The sequence below is a fragment of the Symphalangus syndactylus genome, chromosome 5 (assembly GCF_028878055.3).
Source record: "Symphalangus syndactylus isolate Jambi chromosome 5, NHGRI_mSymSyn1-v2.1_pri, whole genome shotgun sequence".
NCBI classification, from domain to species: Eukaryota; Metazoa; Chordata; class Mammalia; order Primates; family Hylobatidae; genus Symphalangus; species Symphalangus syndactylus.
The window spans coordinates 18,073,386-18,096,699 of record NC_072427.2 but is presented as its reverse complement, the minus strand read 5'-3'; the positions used below and the strand labels follow the sequence as shown (position 1 = coordinate 18,096,699).

General features: G+C 46.7%; 1 protein-coding gene across 1 annotated transcript in view; it reads right to left on the bottom strand.

The window, feature by feature from the left end:
* The window catches only part of NTRK3 (neurotrophic receptor tyrosine kinase 3), a 561,369-nt gene that overhangs the window by 489,513 nt on the left and 48,542 nt on the right, over positions 1–23,314 (bottom strand). The window contains exons 3-4 of the mRNA XM_055277323.2: positions 3,897–3,971; positions 2,885–2,982 (exon numbers count right to left, since the gene is read on the bottom strand). The gene's annotated coding sequence lies outside the window, so the exon portion shown is untranslated. The remainder of the gene's footprint in view (positions 1–2,884; positions 2,983–3,896; positions 3,972–23,314) is intronic.

Genomic DNA, 23,314 nt, shown 5'->3' with positions numbered 1-23,314 from the left:
TCTCAAAATAATAAGAGCTATCTATGACAAACCCACAGCCAATATCATACTGAATGGGCAAAAATTGGAAGCATTCCCTTTGAAAACGGGCACAAGACAGGGATGCCCTCTCTCACCACTCCTATTCAACATAGTGCTGGAAGTTCTGGCCAGGGCAGTTAGGCAGGAGAAGGTAATAAAGGGTATTCAATTAGGAAAAGAGGAAGTCATATTGTCCCTATTTGCAGACGACATGATTGTATATCTAGAAAACCCCATCATCTCAGCCCAAAATCTCCTCAAGCTGATAAGCAACTTCGGCAAAGTCTCAGGACACAAAATCAATGTGCAAAAATCACAAGCATTCTTATACACCAATAACAAACAGAGAGCCAAATCATGAGTGAACTCCCATTCACAATTGCTTCAAAGAGAATAAAATACCTAAGAATCCAACTTACAAGGGATGTGAAGGACCTCTTCAAGGAGAACTACAAATCACTGCTCAATGAAATAAAAGAGGATACAAACAAATGGAAGAACATTCCATGCTCATGGGTAGGAAGAATCAATATCGTGAAAATGGCCATACTGCCCAAGGTAATTTATAGATTCAATGCCATCCCCATCAAGTTACCAATGACTTTCTTCACAGAATTGGAAAAAACTACTTTAAAGTTCATATGGAACCAAAAAAGAGCCCGCATCGCCAAGTCAATCCTAAGCCAAAAGAACAAAGCTGGAGGCATCACGCTACCTGACTTCAAACTATACTACAAGGCTACAGTAACCAAAACAGCATGGTACTGGTACCAAAACAGAGATATAGACCAATGGAACAGAACAGAGCCCTCAGAAATAATGCCGCATATCTACAACTATCTGATCTTTGACAAACCTGACAAAAACAAGAAATGGGGAAAGGATTCCCTATTTAATAAATGGTGCTGGGAAAACTGGCTAGCCATATGTAGAGAGCTGAAACTGGATCCCTTCCTTACACCTTTACAAAAATTAATTCAAGATGGATTAAAGACTTAAATGTTAGACCTAAAACCATAAAAACCCTACAAGAAAACCTAGGCAATACCATTCAAGACATAGGCATGGGCAAGGACTTCATGTCTAAAACACCAAAAGCAATGGCAACAAAAGCCAAAATTGACAAATGGGATCTAATCAAACTAAAGAGCTTCTGCACAGCAAAAGAAACTACCATCAGAATGAGCAGGCAACCTACAGAATGGGAGAAAATTTTTGCAACGTACTCATGTGACAAAGGGCTAATATCCAGAATCTACAATGAACTCAAACAAATTTACAAGAAAAAACAAACAACCCCATCAAAAAGTGGGTGAAGGATATGAACAGACACTTATCAGAAGAAGACATTTATGCAGCCAAAAAACACATGAAAAAATGCTCATCATCACTGGCCATCAGAGAAATGCAAATCAAAACCACAGTGAGATACCATCTCACACCAGTTAGAATGACGATCATTAAAAAGTCAGGAAACAACAGGTGCTGGAGAGGATGTGGAGAAATAGGAACACTTTTACACTGTTGGTGGGACTGTAAGCTAGTTCAACCATTGTGGAAGTCAGTGTGGCGATTCCTCAGGGATCTAGAACTAGAAATACCATTTGACCCAGCCATCCCATTACTGGGTATATACCCAAGGGATTATAAATCATGCTGCTGTAACGACACATGCACACGTATGTTTATAGCGGCACTATTCACAATAGCAAAGACTTGGAACCAACCCAAATGTCCAACAATGATAGACTGGATTAACAAAATGTGGCACATATATACCATGGAATACTATGCAGCCATAAAAAATGATGAGTTCATGTCCTTTGTATGGACATGGATGAAACTGGAAACCATCATTCTCAGCAAACTATCTCAAGGACAAAAAACCAAACACCGCATGTTCTCACTCACAGGTGGGAATTGAACAATGAGAACACATGTACACAGGAAGGGGAACATCACACACCACGGACTGTTATGGGGTGGGGGGAGGGGGGAGGGATAGCATTAGGAGATATACCTAATGCTAAATGAAGAGTTAACGGGTGCAGCACACCAACATGGCACATGTATACATATGTAACAAAACTGCACGTTGTGCACATGTACCCTAAAACTTATAATAATAAAACTAAAAAAAAAAAAATTATGTTTTTGACCACGTAATGTATACAGACTCTGTGATTGAAATGTATGATTTTTTATTTAATCTTTAAGACAGTCCTGTGAAGCTGGTATTTATTTTTATGCTTATTTTTATTTTTTGTTTATTTTTTATTTCATTTTTTAGATGTAAAAACCAAGATCCTAAAAGTAAGCTATTTGCCTAAGGTTACATAACAAGTAAGTGGCAGAGCAAGAATTCAAACTTCAAAGACTCTGTTTTCTATTTAACTATTCTGCTTCCCAAAGAGTCACTGAAACTCATGAAGATTAAGTAATTTAGCTAAGATTGCACAGGAAATAAGAGAAGTAGATTTTAAAATAAGTTCTGGCCCTAAAGCCACTGTTTTATCCAGTACAGGTGATGATTGACAGCAACAGGTGTATCGCCGGCAGGTGTATCCCTGGGGCCCCCACAATTGGAAGAATATGAGCTCTCTGAGTGAGGATGCCAAGATACCCATGGGCTTTGAGGCTCTCTGGATGTCCTATGCACATGACGGTGCTCTTTGAATGGTAGATAGTTCTCAATTTAAAAAAAGAAAAGAAACCCCTGCCATTAGATGACTTGACCTAGAAGTTACTCCCTAAAAATTATCCACAGGTCATCCCATCTACCTGGGGAATGGTGTTATGGATGTTCCTTGAAGACACACAGCTGCCTAAGTGTTTGCCCAAAGAGAACAGTAGCATCACTCACCTTTGAAATACAAAAGAGAAGCTGTTTGCTTTACTTAAATCCTGAATCCTTGATCATCCGCATCAGGTGTCTTTGATGTTGGCTGCAATCTGTAATTGCTACAAATTAACACAAAGGTAGGAAACAGGTTAAAGAGGCAGGGAGAAATGACATAAAAGTCTTAGATCTGAACACAGGCACCTTTTTTTTCTACCCCCTTTCTCCTCCAAAATGAGGCTTGTTCATTGTCTCTTCCTTCTGCTACAAGTTGAGTTTCTTGAACCTATGACTTATCTGCCACGTACATTTAATCATTTTAGGGTTCATTTAGACTCTTAAAAGGAGTCTCGAGTATAGTAGGCCCTCAATAAGTACTTGTTGAATAGACGAGTTAGAGACCTAATTATTAAGTTGATAACCATTGGTTAAATTTCAGGTGCCAAGTCAGTTACAGACTTCCCATCCTGACTGCTCACCATGTGGACCAGGGTAACTTCAGTCGGAGAGCAGCATAGGGTGTCCTGATGTCTGGCATGCTGCCTGGTGGGCAATCCTCCATCCATTACCCTGTTGGTTCTTCCATGTGGCCATCGGTCCCCAGTCTAGGGAGTGCCAGAGGCCAAGGCAACCAGGAGCAGCTGGGGCACCTCCCAGGCCAGCCTGTCCCCCTCCTGCTCACACCAACCAGGCAGCCTCTGCCTCCTGCCCACTGCTTGCACCAGCCTCTCTACCCAGAGAGAAGACTGCGTGGGCCCTTGGATTCCACAGGGGACTCAACTCAGTACATTTGATAACCTTAGCCACAGAAGTGGAAAGAGAAAGCAAGGAGAGAGGCGACGAAGGAGAAAAAGAGGAAATGAAAAATAGACATTAGTTTATAAAGAAAAAGAGTTTCTGAGGAAGAAGAATCAAGGACAAAGTGAGAAACTCTTCCTTCTTACAATGGATTTTTCCCAAACATGTTAAATTCTTCTCCAGAAACTTGACTGAACTGTGACCAAGAGGTTCTCATGAACTTTGGAGGCAGACAGACCTGGTTTGTACTCCTGGTTCCAGCCTCTGCTTGCCCTGTGGCCTTCACAGCCTCTCTGAAGCCATTTCTTCCCACCTGTAAAAGAGGAAAATAACGTGTAGAGCAGCTGCGAGAATTCAGTGAGAGATTGGGGGTGAAGAGTCACTTAATGAAATCCTTTTTCCTCTCCTTGCTCTCTCACTAGCCCTTTCCCCTTCCTTTGGTTGGACTTGGTTGTTTCCATTGTGGATTTGTCTGTTTCCGCTACCTCTCGGAAGCACCTGACCCTGGATCGCAAGCTCGGGAAAGAAATCTGCTGATGAGGCCCCCGGTGATTATAAGTGATCACAGCCTGAGCGAGCAGCCAGCTGAAGATGTTCTGGGCATACATCTGCCTTCAGTGCTGCAGCTCATCCCAGGAGTCTCGTGAGAGATAAATCAGAGGGAGGGCAGAGGGGTGGGGGGCCAGGGTCGGGCAAGGAACAGAGGTATGTGTAGCCTCAGAATACACAGCTCATAAAGGAGGAAGAGGGTGGGAATCCCTGCATCTTGTATGTGCTCATGACAAACGTCAAGGAGGAGGAAAGGGGAAAAATGAGATGGCACAGGCACACACATGTGCGTGAATGCAAGCCTCCAGGACACATTGGCCGAGGGTGTGGGCCCAAGGGATTTTCCCTGCAGTCCCGAGACTGGGCTGCATCCCACTTCCACTATCCTGAGGCTCTTTTCCCTCCGTGGACTTGGTCTTCTCATCTGTAAAGGAGGAAGTCAGAAAAAGGGGCTCTTGTGCCTCTTTGTGCTCTGAGAGTCTACCACATAGAGACCCCTTCTGTCCAGGACCCCAGATCATGGTGCCGAGGTGACCTTGATAGTGTGCTGGGTCTGACCCAGGAAAGCTGGAAGGGTAGGGGGCCAGAGTGCCCACAACACAAAGCATCAGTGAGCGATGGGCAAGACCGAACCAGCACTGACAGCAGCAGATGTGAGGCTGCCAAAAACTTGGGTGCTTACACATCTGGTGCCAAATCTCCTGAACTCCTTGCTTCCTTGTACCAGAACCCATATTTTACTGAGAAGCCAGAGCATTCAAGGAAGTCAACCTCAGGCCTTCTGTGCCCATGCCTCAGAGATGGGAAAAGGCGCTGGATTAGACTCCAGAGCCGAGCAGGGAAAGCCAGCATCCTAGCAAGAGCAGAACAATAAAGTTAATCATAGCCACCTCCAGTCATTTGTGGGGAGCACAAGAGAGAGGCTCGCATTTCATTCTCCCCACAGCCCTGTGAGGAAGGTGCTACTGAGAGGTGAAGCCAGCTGGACTTCTGGATCAGGTGGGGACTTGGAGAACTTTTGTGTCTTACGATCCTCTTACAAGAGGACTGTCAAATGCACCAATCAGCACTCTGTAGCTAGGATTGTAAAACGCACCAGTCAGTGCTCTGTGGCTAGCTAGAGGTTTGTAAAATGTGCCAATCAGCACTCTGTAAAAACACACCAATCAGCTCTCTGTGGCTAGCTAGAGGTTTGTAAAATGGACCAATCAGCACACTGTAAAATGGACCAATCAGTGCTCTGTAAAATGGACCAATCAGCGCTCTGTAAAATGGACGGATCAGCAGGACATGGGCGGGGACAAATAAGGGAATAAAAGGTGTCCCTACCCTTCACCCCCACTCCTGCTGCCAGCCAGCCGTTGTGGAAGCTTAGTTCTTTTGCTCTCCACAATAAATCTTGCTGCTGCTCACTCTTTGGGTCCGCACCACCTCTAAGAGCTGTAACACTCCCAACAAAGGTCTGCAGCTTCATTCCTGAAGTTAGCGAGACCACGAACCCGCTGGAAGGAACCAACTCCGGACACACTATTACTATCCTTTTTGTGCAGATGAAGAACCTCCGAGGCCCCAGACGAGGGCTGTGTGTGTTGTGGGGGCAGCGGTGATAGGCGTGGATTCCAGGAGAGGAAGTGAAGTGTCATCTTTTGCTTCTCCTGGTGCGAGGTGGGCTCCTGCCTCTCACCAAGATGCTCCAAGTGCATGAATCCTCCCAAGTGAAAAGAATGTCTGGATGCAGGGTTGCCAAACCAGGGCAAGACCCACATCAGGGCCCTGCCATTTGTTCGTCCCAGTTTGTCGTGGCCACAGAGCTCACAAAAGGCTTGCTCACATGGTCACTTCTTCGAGGTAGTCAGGGCAGATGGCCACTACTTAGAGGCAGTCAGGATTTCTGGCTCTGGATGGGGAAACTGAGGCTCAGGGGCTGGGGTGGCTTGCCCACAGTCACCTGGCTGGCTGGCTGGTGTGAAGCAGGGATGAAGACCCCGGGGTCCCAGCGCCAAGAGCAGCACCCTGGCCTCTGTTCTGCACCATGACTCTCTTACAGCAGGTGTTGCCACACCACCTTTAATCGTGCGTCCCCCAGAACTCCCTGACACCGCCACAGTATGCCCTTGGGCAACCTAACAACTCCCAGGCTTGGCAGACAGACAAACCAAAATGCAGCAAAGGTCAGAAAAACTTTCTGCTCCCCTGTCTCTCTCTTCTCACAAGTTCAGCCTCCTTCCCTGACACCCTCTTTTTCACCCTCCCTAAATGTTGGGAAATGACATTGAGGTCAGAAAAGGGAAGTCACCTGCCACGTGACTTCCCCCACTGAGATCTGTGGCTCATGCAGAGATTCTGTGCCAGACCGCCCAGAGATCAAATGTCCACTCCTCGGGAGCTGGGTGACCTTGGCATGCCATTTAAGCCTCAGCCTCAGTTAGGTTGAATGTGAAGCAGTAGAGTAAGCGTCCTTCTCACAGTGCTGTGGTGAGACTTTCGTGAGGTGAAGATGCCTCTTTAAGTATCACCTTGATATGGATGATAATTGTTGAGCCAGTCCATCAGATAAATCTCACTTGGTTTACAAACACGAACACCTGTGCTTTTTTTAAAATTCTCAACACTGATCTCCTCTCTGTCCATGATATATATATATATATACTGATTTTCTTTGGTTACTTTTAGATATTAACAGTTTTTGTGTGTAGTAAAAATCTGGAAAGTCAGGTAGAAAATGTTCAGTCTAGGTCAGGATCAGTGGCTCATGCCTGCAATCCCAGCACTTAGGGAGGCCGAGGCAGGTGGACCACCTGAGGTCAGGAGTTCAAGGCCAGCCTGGCCAACATGGTGAAACTCCATCTCTACTAAAAATACCAAAAATTAGCTGAGCATGGTGGCGGGCTCCTGTAATCCCAGCTGCTCCGGAGGCTGAAGCAGGAGAATCTCTTGAACCTGGGAGGCGGAGGCTGCAGTGAGCAGAGATTGCGCCATTGCACTCCAGCCTGGGCAACAAGAGCAAAACTCCGTCTTAAAAAAAAAACAAAAAAGTTCAGTCTCTTATTTGAGCTGAAGCTCCTCCCTTCCCTATTCCTGGAAACTGCACTGGAGAAGGAAGATGTGGTGGCTTTCCTCATTCTCCTTGTATCACCTTCTGCCCTGTTCACTCCTGCTGCACCTGGTTTGTCTAGGAATGGGACAGAGGATGGGAGAGAAGGAAAATAAGGGTCAAAGAAGTTCTCAGCCAGGCGCAGTGGCTCACGCCTGTAATCCCAGCACTCTGGGAGGCCGAGGTGGGTGGATCACATGGTCAGGAGATCGACACCATCCTGGTGAAACCCCTTCTCTACTAAAAATACAAAAATTAGCCGGGCATGGTGGCATGTACCTGTAGTCCCAGCTACTCAGGAGGCTGAGGCAGGAGAATCGCTTGAACCCGGGAGGCGGAGGTTGCAGTGAGCCGAGATCGCACCACTACACTCCAGCCTGGGCAACAGAGAAAGACTCCATCTCAAAAAAAAAAAAAAAAGTTCTCATGAGTGGTATGGTTGCAGTCTGCCACTGGTGCCCTCTGTAGGGGTTTTGGGCACCCTGCCCTCTGGCTTTGGGGACCTCTCTCTGCATGATGTCCTTGTGCAGGGAAGTACTTTCAGGCAACTGTCTCACCTCTCCTTCCAGAGCTCACATTCAGTGGCACAATGCATGCAACTTCGTTTTGTTGGGGTCCTTCTTGCATGGGCCCATTTCCAAATGTCTTCAATCCCACCACCCTCTTGAGGCACAGAAAAATTCAACTGGAATCTGGAAGGGCCCCTCCTCCCACCCTCCCTATTCTAACCAGACAGGCAGTTCCATTTAGTTCCAGCCTTTAGACACTTTTAGGCAAGCATCTGGCCCTGCCCCTATGCCACGCAAATTCTGGAGGACACAGTGATCTTCTCTCAGCACAGCTCTGTCACCTCATTCCGTCCCGTGTCCTGGAGTCCACAGGTCCCTTTCCCTCAGCTGGAGGAGAGTGGTGAGCACCCCCTCCCCTCTCCTGATAACATCCTGTTGCATTACTAACAGGCACGTTGTCTAAGAAGCTATTTTATCAGCCCATCTTTCAACGGAGTCGGGCTGAGCTTACAGTCTCACGTACTCAGGAAGTACACGGGGAAGCTGCAAGCCTCTCAGAAACATGTCCTCATAACTGCTCTGATACGTCCAGGAGCATCTCTCCAGCCAGGATCCGTGGAATGTGCGCAGCAGGCTGGGGGAGACAGATGAAGCTGGTCTCCTCCTCCTGACAGGATGTGCTCTGTGTCTACAAGCAGAGACGGTCCTGGGCTCTGGCGTGTGAGGACAGAGAGCCCAATGTCAGCAGCAAGACATGCTGGAAACTCTGTGAGGCTTCATCTGCCCACAGCACACCCAGTGGTCCTCACAGAGGGGCCAGGCCTGTGCTTTCCTCCTGTGCAGCAAAGGAGAGAATGGGGACTAAAACGGCAAAAGGATGATGATGATGATGATGATGATGATGATTGCAGCCACAATTTGCTATACTCTTACCTTACATCAGCAGGGGTTATGTGTACTGCCTTATTTAATCTTTGCAGCAACACCCGGAAGTGGTGTGGCAGACAGAATAATGGCCCCCAGAGATGTTCACATCCTAATCTCCAGAACCTGTGAGTATGTTATATTACATGGGGTGGGGGAATGGTGGATGCAGGGAGGCGGTGGTGAAGGCTGCAGAGGGAATTAAGTTTGCTAATTAGCTGACTTTAAAATAGAAAAATTATCCTGGATTATCTGGATGGGTCCAATGTAATCATAAGGATCACTAAAAAGGAAAGAGAGAGAAGAATATCAGGGTGATACAACGTGAGAAAAACCAGACCAGCCATTGCTGACCTTGAAGATGGAGGAGGCCATGAGGCAGGACACAAGGGAAGATGGAGAAGCCAAGGAAACAGCTTCTCTCCTGGAGTCTTCATAAAGGAAATCAGCCCTGCCAACACCTCGATTTTATCCCAGTGAGACCCACTGAGGACTTCTGACCTCTAGAACCGTAAGATAATTTGTTTTATTTTCAGCCACTACATTTGTGGTAATTTGTTGCAACAGCAATAGGAAACTGATACAAATGGGCACTATTTTGTCCCAGTTTCAGATGAGAAAGCTGAGGCTCAGAGAGATCAAGTAACTTCCCTAAGGTCACGCAGCTAGGAAGGGCAGTGCAAGAATGGGAATTTGGACCTAGGGCTGTCTGGCTCCAAATCCGGGGCTTTCAGCACTAGACCATACTGCATTTTGATGAGGGCTGCGGTGTGCCCCTCACTGCACACCTGTCTTCTCACCGAGTCCCCACAGCAAGCCCACAAAATCAATATCATGAACTGCTTTGCAGATGTAGAAGCTGGAGCTTCAGAGAAGTGAAGAGACTCAATGACCTCTCACAGCCAGAACATAAGAAGAAGGGAAGCCCCTGTGATTTGGTTTGAATTTGTGTCGCCTCCCAAATCTCATGTTGAATTGTAAACCCAGTGCTGGGGGAGGGGCCTGGTGGGAGGTGATTGGATCAAGGGGGCCGACTTCACCCTTGCTGTCCTGGTGATAGTGAGTTCTCATGAGATCTGGTTGTTTAAAAGTGTGTAGTACCTTCCCCCTTTCTCTTCCTCCTGCTCCCACCATGTAAAATGTGCCTCCTTCCTCTTTGCCTTCTGAAATGATTGTAAGTTTCCTGAGGCCCCCCCAACCACACTTCCTGTACAACCTGCAGCTCCATGAGCCAATTAAACCCCTTTTCTTTATAAATTACCCAGTCTTAGGTAGTTCCTTATAGCAATGCAAGAACAAACTAATACACTCTGCCTGTTGGGTTTGGGGGTACCCATATCAGCCTGCCCTTGGCATTCTCCTCAAGCCACCCTCTGAAGGCACAGAAAAATTCAACTGGAATCTGGAAGGACCCCTCCCCCCACCCTCCCTATACTAACCAGACAGGCAGCTCCGTTTAGTTTCATCTGGGCAACATATACTAAATGGCCTACTATGTGCTGGCACCATGAGGGGTCTGAGACCACAGGCCCTGGGTTCTCCACCATCTAGGCTTTCCTACATTGCAAAGGAAATGTCTGCTGCCTTTTTCCATCCTCAGCCTTTTCATCTTGGCTCTAATATCTGAATCACGGTATCCCAGAGGTCATGGAGCAGGGCCTGTCTTATCCTTCTAGTTCAGTTTACATTAGCCCAAAATTCTGGCCCAGAAGGTAAGCTTCTCAGCTGCTGCCATGAGCCTGGTGGTCTCCGGACAGTAGGATCTGATTTCATTGCATCCGTGTGTTTTCAGGTTCCCTCCCCACATCCTCATATGCAATTCCTTAAGACTTTCCAAGGAAAAAGGATCTGTGCTATTAGCCTCCATGCCCCTTCACTGATGGAAAATCTGTCCCTGTGCTCTACCCCAAGGATAAGAGATGCCAGCAGCAGAGGCAGCAGTGCCAGAGAATAATGTCCCTGTAGTGGCTGGACATGAAATCACTAAGACAGATGTAAGGTGGTCTTGGGTCGTTCTGGCTTTCCCAGTTGATGCACCCTGTGCAGGCTGTTTGTATTTGTACTCCTGAAAAGTGATAAGGAGGGTCATTCATTGGCAGGAAGCCCACCTGGCAGATGCCTCATGGGTGGACACTCTTCCTGTTCATCATGGATCTTCAGACCCTCAAAGCTCCAATGTCTGTGATCAACTGGAAAGAGGCTATTACAAATGACCAGGCCCTCTTGGTCTTCATATCTGGAAAATCTGACCTGAGGAAAGGATTGTTGATTTCCACTCAAGGACGTGGAATCTCTGGACCAAGGAGAGGTCAGAGAGAGGAACCTTACTTGTTCGTGAAGAGAAATCCATTGTCATTTATCTGCTTGATGTGCCCCAAAGACCTAGTTTTTCCAGATAAGATAATGTGGTGGCCAGGACTCAGCATTCCATGCCTCTCCTTTTACCTACTTAATCTTAACATTTTGGTTCTAGATTTGGGTCCTACTTCTGGCAAAGAAAAGTAGGGAAGGGGTGGAGGTGCCCATCTTTTTTTTTCTCTGAGATGGAGTCTTGCTCTGTTGCCAGGCTGGAGTAAATTACACAGGCACCTGCCTGTAATTAGACACCCAGCTAATTTTTGTATTTTTAGTAGAGATGGGGTTTCACCATGTTGGCCAGGATGGTCTCAATCTCTTGACCTCATGATCCACCTGCCTCAGCCTCCCAAAGTGCTGGGATTACAGGCGTGAGCCACTGCACCTGGCTGGTGCCCAACTTATATAACAGGAAAACTTAAAGAAATGCTGAAATAGAAGACACTAGAAATGGACCAACATTAAGAACAGCCTGGAGGGAGAATGAGAGGAGAGAGCAAGGTTGACAATCTCTTGCAGATGATGGACAGGTCAAGAAAGTGAAGATGGGAAAAGATTTTGACATCCACCCATCCATCCATCCACAGGAGTTTAACAAGAACCTACATAGTCAATTCAAACAAACTTATGAAGGGTAAGGCCTCCTCCTTGGTGAAATGCCAGTGCTCCTGCCATTTGAAGAGAGGAGCCTAATTACAAGCTTATTCTGGGGTGAATAGGAGAAGGTGCTATGATTTGCCTTCATTTTTACCTGAAAGCTTAAATAACATCAGTCTAATCCTTAGTTTGGTAAACAGGTAAAATAGGCGCAAGTCTGAAAAGAATAAGAGTCCACCACTGAGGCAGTTCTCATGGTCTGGCCAGGGTCAGGGGATGATCTTCCTTCCAGCAAGGGGTTTGCTGTGTGGGCTGCTGGGGGTGAAGGCAAGAAGGAAATGGTTAGAGCTCATAGAAGAAGAAGGCAGCATCTAAGGACTGAGGGATCCAAAAGAAGAAAGAAAATAATTTGCTGAATGAGCAAAGGTCTTTGGAAGAAAAACAATAATAAAAGAGGACAAGCAAGAGAAAGGAAGAGTGATAAGGAATTTATTCAATGGGGTGAAGCATCCGCCCAAGAACCAAGTCAGTAAAAAAGCCAAAGAGAAGCTTCCCAAGTGGAGAGAATGCTGATGTAGGGAGAACAGACCACATGCTTCAGCCTAAAGGAGTAGGTACTTGTCAAGGCCATAGTTGCAGTAGCCCCTTTGGGGAGTGGGTAAGCAGCCCAGCTGCTAAGGAAGTGGGATAAGGGAAATTAACTTTTTTTTTTATTTTTTAGAGACAGGGTCTTGCTGTGTCCCTCAGGCTGGAGTGCAGTGGCATGATCATGGCTCACTGTAGCCTTGACCTCCTGGACTAAAGCAATCCTCCTGCCTCAGCCTCCTGAGTGACTGGGATTACAGATGCACATCACCATGCCTGGCTAATTTCTTTTTTAGTTTTTGTAGAGATGTGGGCCTCGCTATGTTGCCCAGGCTAGTCTCAAACTTCTGGCCTCAAGTGATCCTCCTTCCTTGGCTTCCCAGAGTGTTGGGATTACAGGCATGAGCCACTGCCCCAGGCTGAAACTACCATTTTACCAAATGGCACCAGAGAGCCTCTTAGGGAAGGAACCATCTTTATTTGTAAAAATACCATCAGAGTTTCTTAGGTGGTACAATGTGGGATTGTGATGGACTGAATTGGAAGGAAACAACAAAGAGCTCCTTAGCTAATAAATGCATGGAAATGGAAATGTAGAGAAGAGGAAAAGGCAGGAAGGAGAGAGGGAGCCTAGAAACATCAGCGGGGGCTTCAGTTGTTAGAAATGACTGAGGGACAGGAAAGGGGAATATTGCATTTTAAATGATCGGTTTGCAGTTCTGTGACATTCCTCCCCTCAATGTGCCCTCAAATCACAAGGAAAATTCCATGATGTACCTCATATGAGCTGCATCTGGGAGGTATGAAAGTGCAAAATGGTGGGTCAAGAAGAGCCTATGTTCCTTATCTGGGTTGTAACCAAGGTGCTATTAAAGGCCCAGGGTACTAAATAGATAATCAGAATTATCAGGTCCTACAAAAATCAAGGTGCTGAGCTAGACTGGCCTCAGCCTTACCCCAGGACAAGCCAGGATTTGTGTCTGTTTCACCTAGGCCTTAAGACAGTGCATCTCAAGCTTTCATGCCCCAGGAAATTATCTGGAATTCTTTTGAAAACCCAAATAGGAACCCACTCCCTGGGCATCTGATTCAGAAGGTCTAGGTGGAGCCCATGAACTCTCATTTCTAACAAGTTCCCAGAGGATGCGGTTGCTGCTAGTCTGGGGAACTACTCTGTGAATGGCTATGCTTAAGAGACAGAATGACCCACACTCTCCCAGTAAGCTCAGGATCCTTCTTTCCTATATCTACCTCTCTTGCCAGGTAGCCCACTGCCCTGTGAAGGTTCAGTACCTAGACTTTCTCATCATCATTGATGGCTGCCCTACCCAGGAAAGGAAGGAGGGCCTGATGAGGGATGGTCATTGGGTCCGCCCCTCAGTTCCAGGGAAAGCAGCCAAGCTAGCTCTTGAACAGATGAAAATGAGAAGTCACCAGCACTTTCCCCACCACTCAGCATCCTATTTGCCAATTGATTTCTCCATCCTTTTGAGCTAAGTTGTGAGCTCCATGACGGCAAGGTCTGGCACATAATAAGTGCTTAATAAACGCTTGGTAGGTGGGGTGGGGTGAGTGAATTACCCCCTCAAACTCCTGAACAGGTCAAACATTCCACCTGGGCCAAGGTGGACAGGAAGATTGGGAGCTGGGGATGGAAGTAACAGGGTGGCCCCAGGATCAAGGTCATCTGCCCTTTAGACTTCAGATCCCCTGGTCTCCAGCTGCCTCTCTTCCATTGCAGAGCCAGAGAGGAGTCTCTGGGCTCCTCTCTCCAACTCTAGGCCTAAGAATGTGATTGTGTTGGCAAAGGTGGAAGGTGCCATCTCGTGGGAGAGAAAGAGGAGGAGTAAGGAGGGGCTCTGACCAGCACAGGGAGATGAAAGGAAAGAAACAGCATCTCCCCAAGGCAACGGAGGTTGTCTTGGAGCAGATGAAGCAGAGTTTGTGAGGGAGGCTGCCCCCCCAGCCCTTCACCATTCTCCCATTCTGCCTCCTCCCCCACTATCCACCTCCTACTCAGAACCAGTGACTAATTGCATCGCATTTCTCTTTGACTTGCGTCACCCAGCAGAGAGCGTGTGGTTGTTTTTACAGCTTATTCTTTCAGGGATTCTAAGTGACATTTTTTAAGTGCTCTTCCCCTGCCTTGGAGCAGCACACCCTCCTCTCCTCTCTCCCCCTCACTCTCTTTTCTCTCCCCCTCACTCATTTCCCTCTTCCGGGGGCTGCTGGCAATAAGAACAGCTCAGGGGGCGAGGGGCAGGCCTCCCAAAAGCAGCCGAGAGATTTTCCTGCTGCTCCCTGGCCCTTGGGAGACCTGACGGGGGAGAACCCCACAGGAGATACCCCCTCACCCTGCAAGAGAGGGCCCATGCTGAAAGCCATACTGGAAGGCTGTTCTTTCTTCTGTCCTTCTTTCCCTCCTTCCTCTAACCTTTCTTCATTTCTTCTTTCCCTCCTTCCTCCCTTTCTACAATTCTTCTTCCCCTCGTTCCTTCCTCCCTTCCTTCTATTCCTCTTTATATCCCCTCCTTCTCTCCATCCCTCCTTCCTTCTCTTTCTCATTCCTTTTTATGATCATAGCACTGAGTACCTGCTAAGTGCCAGCCCCAAGTATGGAGTCACAGGCAAAACAAACCCAATTTCTCCTCTCCAAGTGATGAATGGAGTAGGAGGTGCATTGTTACCAATGAGTAAACTGTTACATGCAATGAGTATATCCTATACTCTGGAAGGTTATAGGGGTCTCACATTGCATAAAGCAGGCACCAAACCTAATCTGGGGGAGAAAAGATGATCGGGGGGACTTCTGGGAGGTGATGTTATGAAATGAGGATGGAATTTTATAGAAAAAGGGGTAGAGAATAGAGAGAAATAAAGCAACAAGTGCATCATCATGGTTCAAATACAGTAGGAAAAGCATGAAGTGAGACCTCTGACAGCTCACTGTGAGCTGTGCCATCAGGCAAATCACTCCCATCCATGACTCTCAGGTTTCCCGCTTGGTAAAATGATGGATTTGGGCCAGTTCACCTCTAAAATCCCCTCCAGCTTTAAAACTGATAGTCAGATCTTTCATCATCAAAGAAAGGCAAGCATCGCACTATGAAGGACAGCTATTAGTGAAAGGGTCAGTGGGCTTGAAATCTGAGGACCTACGTTTAAATCCAGGCCACTTGCTGCTTGCATGACTTGGGCAAGTAGCCTCAATCTCCTCATCTGTAAAATGGGGATAAGAATGTTACCTGTCATGCTGGATTATTTGTAGAATGGTATGAGATAATGCATTTGCAAGAGTATATTGTGCACAGAGTGACTAAGTTCTGAGCTACCGTTGCCAGGGGTGTGTCTCTTGGCCCACACAGATGTTAAGGACCTAGGCATCTCTTTTTGTTTGAATTTCAAGCAGGGATTCTTCCATGAAAAGAAGAGAGATGCTTAAAACCCCAAATCCCAATAGTCAGAGAGCATGGGAAAAGAGCCACCAACAAAACACTGGTGATCCCAAAGGGCTTTTTTTTTTCCTGCCAGAAGAACCTCTGACAGGGACAGAAAATAGTAACATCACAAGACCTTCCCCAGATCAGAAAGACTTCCCACTCCAAATGCCTCAAAGAAAGAAGCAGACATCTCAGCACAGAGCAGACTATGATGGACAAGAATACAGAGGGGCATTTGGAACAAAATCCAAATCAGACCACAACTGTCTCAAATCCACTGAACTCAAAGACTTACCTGCCCCTTAGTGAGGAGGTGCAGAGACAGATGGACACCAGGACCACTGATGCTCTCTCTGCTTGTGGAGATCACTAGTTAACAGTCACAAGGGTAAGCCCTTCACAAGAAATACTTTGGGCAGCATCAAAAGTCTCCAATTGAAGAACTCTTGATACCTGCACATACCTGGGCTAGTGGACCCTACCTGACAATTACAGTCAAGGTTCCAGTGCCAAGAGGGAGCAAAACTAGGCAAGCTATGCCCTTCCTGAACTCTGTCTGGGATGCATTGCTGTTATGAAATATCTGGCATAGTGATTGGCACATGACAGCCCCCCAAATGTCATGTGAGCAATATCTTACTTGTATCTATTATTTGCAAAGTGATTTTTCATCCATTATCTCATTTAATCCTTACAATAACCCCATGAGGAAGTTGATATAACAGTGCTCATTGTGGTAGCCAGGAGTGCTATCCACCAAATATTTCCAGTTCTCCCCACTTTCTGGGCACATGGTAGAACTGCACTTCCCTGCATCCTTAGAGTTAGAGGTGACCACATGACCTGCTCTGACCAGTGAAATGTGAGCAGGATCATGTGGTTACCTCCAGGTGGAAACTCTAAGAGCCCTTGTACCTTCATTTTCCCCGACTCCCCCTGTCCCACTGCCACAGAAATTGGCAACATTTCTGATGGCAACTATTTTGTCAATCTGAGTCCTTAGAATAAAGACAACATGTAGTGCAGCTTTTAGTGGCCCCAGGATGGACATGAAAAATAAATTAGAAATAAAACTTTGATGTGATAAGCAACGAGATTTGGGGGTTGTTTGTTACTGCAGCATCAGCCCATGCTGACTGATACACTATGTTACAAACAAGAAAACCAAGGCTGAGATAGGTTAAGTGAACTAACTTGTCTTAAGTAATACAGCAGGACAGTGGCAAACCCAGGATATAAAGGGTGTTCTTTCTAAGTTCAATGTTGCAAACCCATCTTGAACTCAGCCCCTTTGGATCTAGAACTACAGAACGTCTTTTGTCTTCGTCATTAATCCCCATTCGCAGCTTCAGGCTGAAAAAAACAATCACACAAGATGAGTCAGTTCATGAGTACCCTCACTGGGTTGAAGCTTCTAAGAACCTTGAAACTTCTCAATTACAGTCAAAGCTCTTGCCATCAGCAAACAGGTAAGGCCCTATGCTAGGCCTCCGTTTCTCTACTAAGGGCAGAATAGAGAAGATGGCTTGGTTCATCAGCCCTTTCTACTTTCCTATTTAGGGCTATGAGAGGAGACAGGTACAGGCATACCAGAGCAATTAGGTGATGGCTTAAGCAGGGGAGCCCAAAAGTCCTGCCCACACAAAGAACTACACCCACATTAGCTGCAGGCCATGCTGCCAGGTGGTGGTAGAGACGCCTCAGAGGTCTGAGAATTCTGGAAATAATTGTCAATGGAGCTCAGTTATCGGTGACAAGAAGTGGATGGGGCTTTAGAGATACAGCCATGTCCAGCATAGACTTTCCTCTAAGAAAAAGAATAGATCCAGCTCCGTCACATGGAGGTAAAAATAGCTCAGAGTCACTGCTCTTGGCTTAGGCTGCTAGCCTAAGCCTTTTAATGGAGGTTTTGGGTGCACCACACAGCCAACCTCACCCTAGCCCAGGCTTGCATAATGGTCTCCTGGGCAGCCCGTCAGGCCTGTGGTCACTACACAATGTCCTTCATAGGCGCCTCTGAGTTGGCCCAGCCTTGTCCAGCAGTTTCAATGTACTAGGCCTCAGGGGCAGGTGTGGTTTCTTGTTTCACGGTGTCTCAGCTCCCCAAAAGGAGCTCCAGGATGCCCAGGACAAGAAAGGTTTCCTGTAAATTGAGCATTTACCAGGTCACATGCATTGCCCTGGACATTTTACTTAATCATTTAGACTTAAGTCATTTAGACTTCACAATCCTTCTGTTGGGCTGATCCTGTTCCATTCATTTTGCATTGAGGAAACTGAGACTCTGGAGAAAAGCACCATAGCACAGTGCCTGGCAAGTATTAAATACTCACATAAACAATAATTCTTATTATTACCAAGGTCATCAACAGTCATCATCATCATTGAGAAGATCCAGACTTCAAATCATTCCATAGTGTCTCCAAACCCCTTATTTTAGACATCAGAAAACTCTTTAGAGCAAAGTTTATCAAACTTTGATGCAAATCAGAATCACTTCAGAAATTCTAAAAAAAAAACAAAAACAAAAACAAAAAACAAAAAAAAAAAGAAACACAGATGCATGGGTTCTATCCTAGTCCACATAAATAAAAGTAAACAGATTTGGGGCCCAGGTTTTGGTATTTTATTGTGGTTTCCCGATAATTCTAATATACCTCCTAAGTTTGAGAGCCCTTAACTTAAATAGAAGAAAGTTTCACTGTCACCCACATACCTACCCTCAGTCCCAATACCTCACTCACTCTCCTGTGTACTGGGATGGAGTCTCTAAAGTCTGAGATCTCCTGCCTTAAATCCTGGGTAACTAATCTTTGACCATTAGTTCCCTAAGAAAAGTGGTGTGGGTGGCTGGGTGCGGTGGCTCACGCCTGTAATCCCAGCACTTTGGGAGGCTGAGGCGGGTGGATCACAAGGTCAGGAGATCGAGACCATCTTAGCTAACACAGTGAAACCCCATCTCTACTAAAAATACAAAAAATTAGCCAGGTATGGTGGCGGGCACCTGTAGTCCCAGCTACTCGGGAGGCTGAGGCAGAAGAATGGCGTGAACCCTGGAGGCAGAGGTTGCAGTGAACTGATATCAGGTCACTGCACTCCAGCCTGGGCAACAGAGCAAGAGTCCTTCTCAAAAAGAAAAAAAAAATAAGAAAAAAGAAAAGTGGTATGGGTGGTTGGGGTAAGCAGCCTCTAAGATGGCCCACAGATTTCATTGCCATATCTTGGTATTCACACAGTGTAATCCCTTCTCCTTGAATGTAGGCTAGATTTACTGGCTTACTTCCAACAAATAGAATGTGGCAGAAGTCACGGAATGCCACTCCTGACACTGGGTTATGAAAAGACTGTGGCTCCCTTGCTTCTGCTTGGCCAGGCGCAGTGGCTCAAGCCTGTAATCCCAGCGCTTTGGGAGGCCAAGGCAGGTGGATCACGAGGTCAGGAGATCGAGACCATCCTGGCTAACACGGTGAAACCCTGTCTCTACTAAAAATACAGAAAATCAGCCGGACATGTTGGCGGGCGCCTGTAGTCCCAGCTACTAGGGAGGCTGAGGCAGGAGAATGGCGTGAACCCAGGAGGCGGAGTTTGCAGTGAGCCGAGATTGAGCCACTGCACTCCAGCCTGGGGGACAGAGCAAGACTCCGTCTCAAAAAAAAAAAAGAAAAAAAGAAAAGACTGTGGCTCCCATCCTGAGTGCCCTCTCTTGCTCTCACACTTGCTCCTTCTGAAGGAAGCCTGGTGACACCACGTGAGCTGCCCTGTGGAGAGGCCCTCGCAGTGAGGAATTGTCATCTCCAGCCGACCTCCAGCAGTGACCCCAGGGCTGCCAACAGCCATGGGAGTGAGCTTGGAAGCAAATCCTCCTTCATGAAGCCTTGGGGTGGCCATAGCTCCTGTCAGCCTTGATGACAGCCTGTTAGCCTGAGCTAGAGAGACCTGGATTCCTCACCAACAGAAACTGTGAGATAGTAAGTGCTTGTTAAATAAGTCATGAATTTTGGAGGTGATTTGTTAAAAAGGAATACATAACTAATACCTTTGTAGGTAAAGAATTAAGGTAGGTAGAGCTGTTGCCCTCGAGGATGCCCATATCTGAATCCCTGAACCTCTAAATATGTTACAACGTGGCAAAGTGGACTTTGAAGATGTGATTGTGTTAAGGATTTTGAAATGAGATTTTCCCAGATTATCCTGGTAGGCTCAATGTCATTATAAGGATCCTTAAATAGGAAAGACAGGGACAGAAGAGTTTGAATCAGAGACACAGCAGCACGAGAAAGACTTGGCCCACCACTACTGACTTTGTAGATGGAAGAAGAGACCATGACCAAGGAATGCAGTCTCTAGAAGCTGTTCTTCCCAGGGGCCTCCAGAAGGAACATGGGCTGTAATGAAATCTTGATTTTAGCTGAGTGAGATCCATCTCAGTCTTCGGACCTCTAGATATGTAAGATAATTTGTTTTAAGCTGCCAAGTCTGTAGCAATTAGTTATAGCAGCAACAGGAAACTAACACAGGCATGAACAGGACGCTACTAGGAAGAGTTTTTTCTGCACAAATACAGTAGTGTTGACATCTCTGTAGGAAGCTAGGCTTTGATGAGGCAAGTATAGTTATTGGGATAAAGCAATGGGGTTCATGAGAATAAGGATGTCACTAGTTTGCCCCCTTAGGAGAACCCAGTTGGAATAGTACAGTGTCTTAGCCCTGGAGCATTTCCCTAACATACCCACCAGCTATCCCACAAAAGCATGCCACAGACTAACCCCTTTGGAGGGTTACTGAGAGGGTGAGATAATGCAGGACAGAGGCAATCCTGCTTGGCATGTCTATAGCGTCATCTCCAGGGACTAGCAAGGCAGAGAGCTGCCTACACAATCCCCAGCTGGCCTTCCTACTGGTATCACACACTCCCATCTCCTTCCCACCACTCAAATTCCAGAAGATAGAGGTTGGGTCAGGAGTGATGAGACAGCAATGGAAAGCCCCTCCTCACAACCGCCCCTGGACCTCAAAGCCACTAAAATCTCCATGGCCAAATCTGACTTTACTCAAACAAGTAACCTCCCCACCCTGACCCCAGACTACCCAAGAGTCTACCTACTGAATTTCTATTATAATTAAGACTTCTCACTCTACATAGCTCATCTAATTTTGTCCCTGGTGAATCAATGTAGTAGCAACTGAGAAACCAAGGCTCAGAGAAGTTAACTGGTTGCAAAGCCAAGGCTGGAATCTAGATTTCCTGATTCCAGTCTTACATCCTGTCCACCAAACCACACTTTTCCCCACTTTTAGCAAAAGAACTCAAAATAAAATCTAATCGCCGGGGCTGTGAGACAGACAGAACTAAGTTCCAAGGCTGGCTTTGTCACAGAATTCTTGTCATTTCCCTGAGCCTCAATTACTCCATCCCTGAAATGAAGATCTAGTGGGAAAACATGAGACTGGGTCTGTGATGGTGTCAGAGAGCTGAGGAGAAACACAGAAATACCCAGAAAGTCAGTGGCCACCCCCACTCAAATTTCCAGGCCCAAAGCTGGAAACCATGAGAAGACAAAAAAATTCTCCAAAGTTGTTTTTTTTTTTTTTTTTTCCACAACAAACTTTGAAAACTAGAATGTGGGTGTGAGCATTACTTTAAGGATTTTTTAAGTGACACGTGGATCACCTGTCAAGGAGCCAGGACCAGAATGCTGGTTTTAATTACACCGAATATTTCACTTTCTTATGCAGAGTCATAATCAATTATCTTATTTAAAGGCATTACGATAATGTGTGTGTAAAATGGAGCCATTCCCTGTATTGCATTAGATTCTGCTAATTATAGGAGAATGTTTGGAGCTAAAATGTCAACTTGTCATCCGGATGGCTTGTAATTCAGGATTTGCATTCATAGACGGGAAGGCAACTCTGACAAAAATTGCATTCAGCTCGAGTTCGTCTGGCCTCTACCTCACAGGCTCCAGCAGCAAGGAGAGAATTGATCTCTGCTCTGCCCCTGCTCCTATCCGCCACAGTGGGCTCTCCATCCTCAAGAGGGCAAGGGAGGGCTGTTGGAGTAGGGGCAGCAAACCACACCAGCTACAATAATGGAAACACAAGATCCCTGCTGAAAACCTACCCACTCACATCATTAGTTTTCTTCCTAGTAACAGACATTCCAAACGCGGTTTGTAAAGAGATGAGGTTCCTAAGAACTGATGGTCTTTGGCTTTCTTGGGAATGTCAGTTGAATTTAATTCAATTCAACAAATATTTCACTCCCAAGTGAGTGCCTACTGTGTGCACCATGCCGGGTGTTTAGTGTAGAGGGCACTGGTTCATAGTGTGGAGTCTGGAGCAGACAGCCTGCATCAGCCTCTGGAACTTACTAGATGTGTGCACTGTGAGTCAAGCTAACTCTCTGTGCCTCTGATTCCTTGTTTGTAAAATGGGGACAGCAGGGTCATTATAAGGATGAGACAGATGATGTCTGTGAAGTGCTTAGAAGGAGCCTGATGTCAGTTAAGCAGTCAACAGACATACCTGACATTGTAGTCATGACCATGACATATGCCAGCTCCAAGGGAAACAGACATTGAACAAGTAGGAGGGATCCCCTACCCTTCCAGGGGTATTCACCCTAATACCCCACTTTCGCACAGCCATTGGCTTCATAGCAAGCTATTTCACCTCCTGTATGTCACTGTATCCTCCCCAAACTCATATGATTATCCTCCCAAAACAACAAAAAGGACCTTTCAGAGCAATGAGGTGAGTGATTTCCCTCTTTCAAGATAACCCTTCTGCCAAGGGGAAGCAAGAATAATAGCCCCTCTGGACAGAGAAGGGAACCTGTCCCCCGGTTGAATTCTCTTCTCTCCAGCCCATCTGCCCAACTCTTCCCAGCTGCTGCAAACTCAGCCCCGAGTACAGAGGACCAGGGCTGGGATACATCAGGAGCCCTTTCGCTGATAGCAACTACAGGATGAAAACAATCTGCATAAGCCAGCCAGCGTCATCAGGACAGGGTCAGCTGGGGCCAGGGTGAGCAGAAGCCAGGGTGCCTATGGGAGAGGTTTTAAGATCCAGCCTCCCTCTCCACCACCTAGGCACCATTCCCAGGGCCACTCTAGGTCAGCTGGCTGATTCCTAGGCCACCTCACTTTGTCCTTCTCCTCTCCCCAACCCTCCCCAGGACCCCAGCCAGCTTTCTTCCATCTACATGCATCTCAGAACTCCCTGAGCAAAGCTTTGGACTTTTCTCCAACTGCCCAGTGCTTCCAGAAATCCTCCTTCCAGATCAGATTTCACACCTCCATGCCTGGCCTCAGGGCTCAGTGACTTGGACTGTGTCGTTCTTCCTGGTTGGAGAGCCCAGCCATATGGCCTTGCCCACCTGGACTTGCTCTGCTGCCCTCAGGAGTGACCAACTCAAAACGAAGTACCCAAGACACCAGCTTTCCCAAATGCCTGTCAAGACCATGTTACTTCACCCTCCCCACCACCATCTTTCTTCAACTGTTCTTAGATTTCCAGGAAACCTGTGAGGTTGGATCAGTCTCTGCAGCTCCCAAGGAGAGTGACCATATACCACGCCCCCATTCTATCTTCCGTGGAC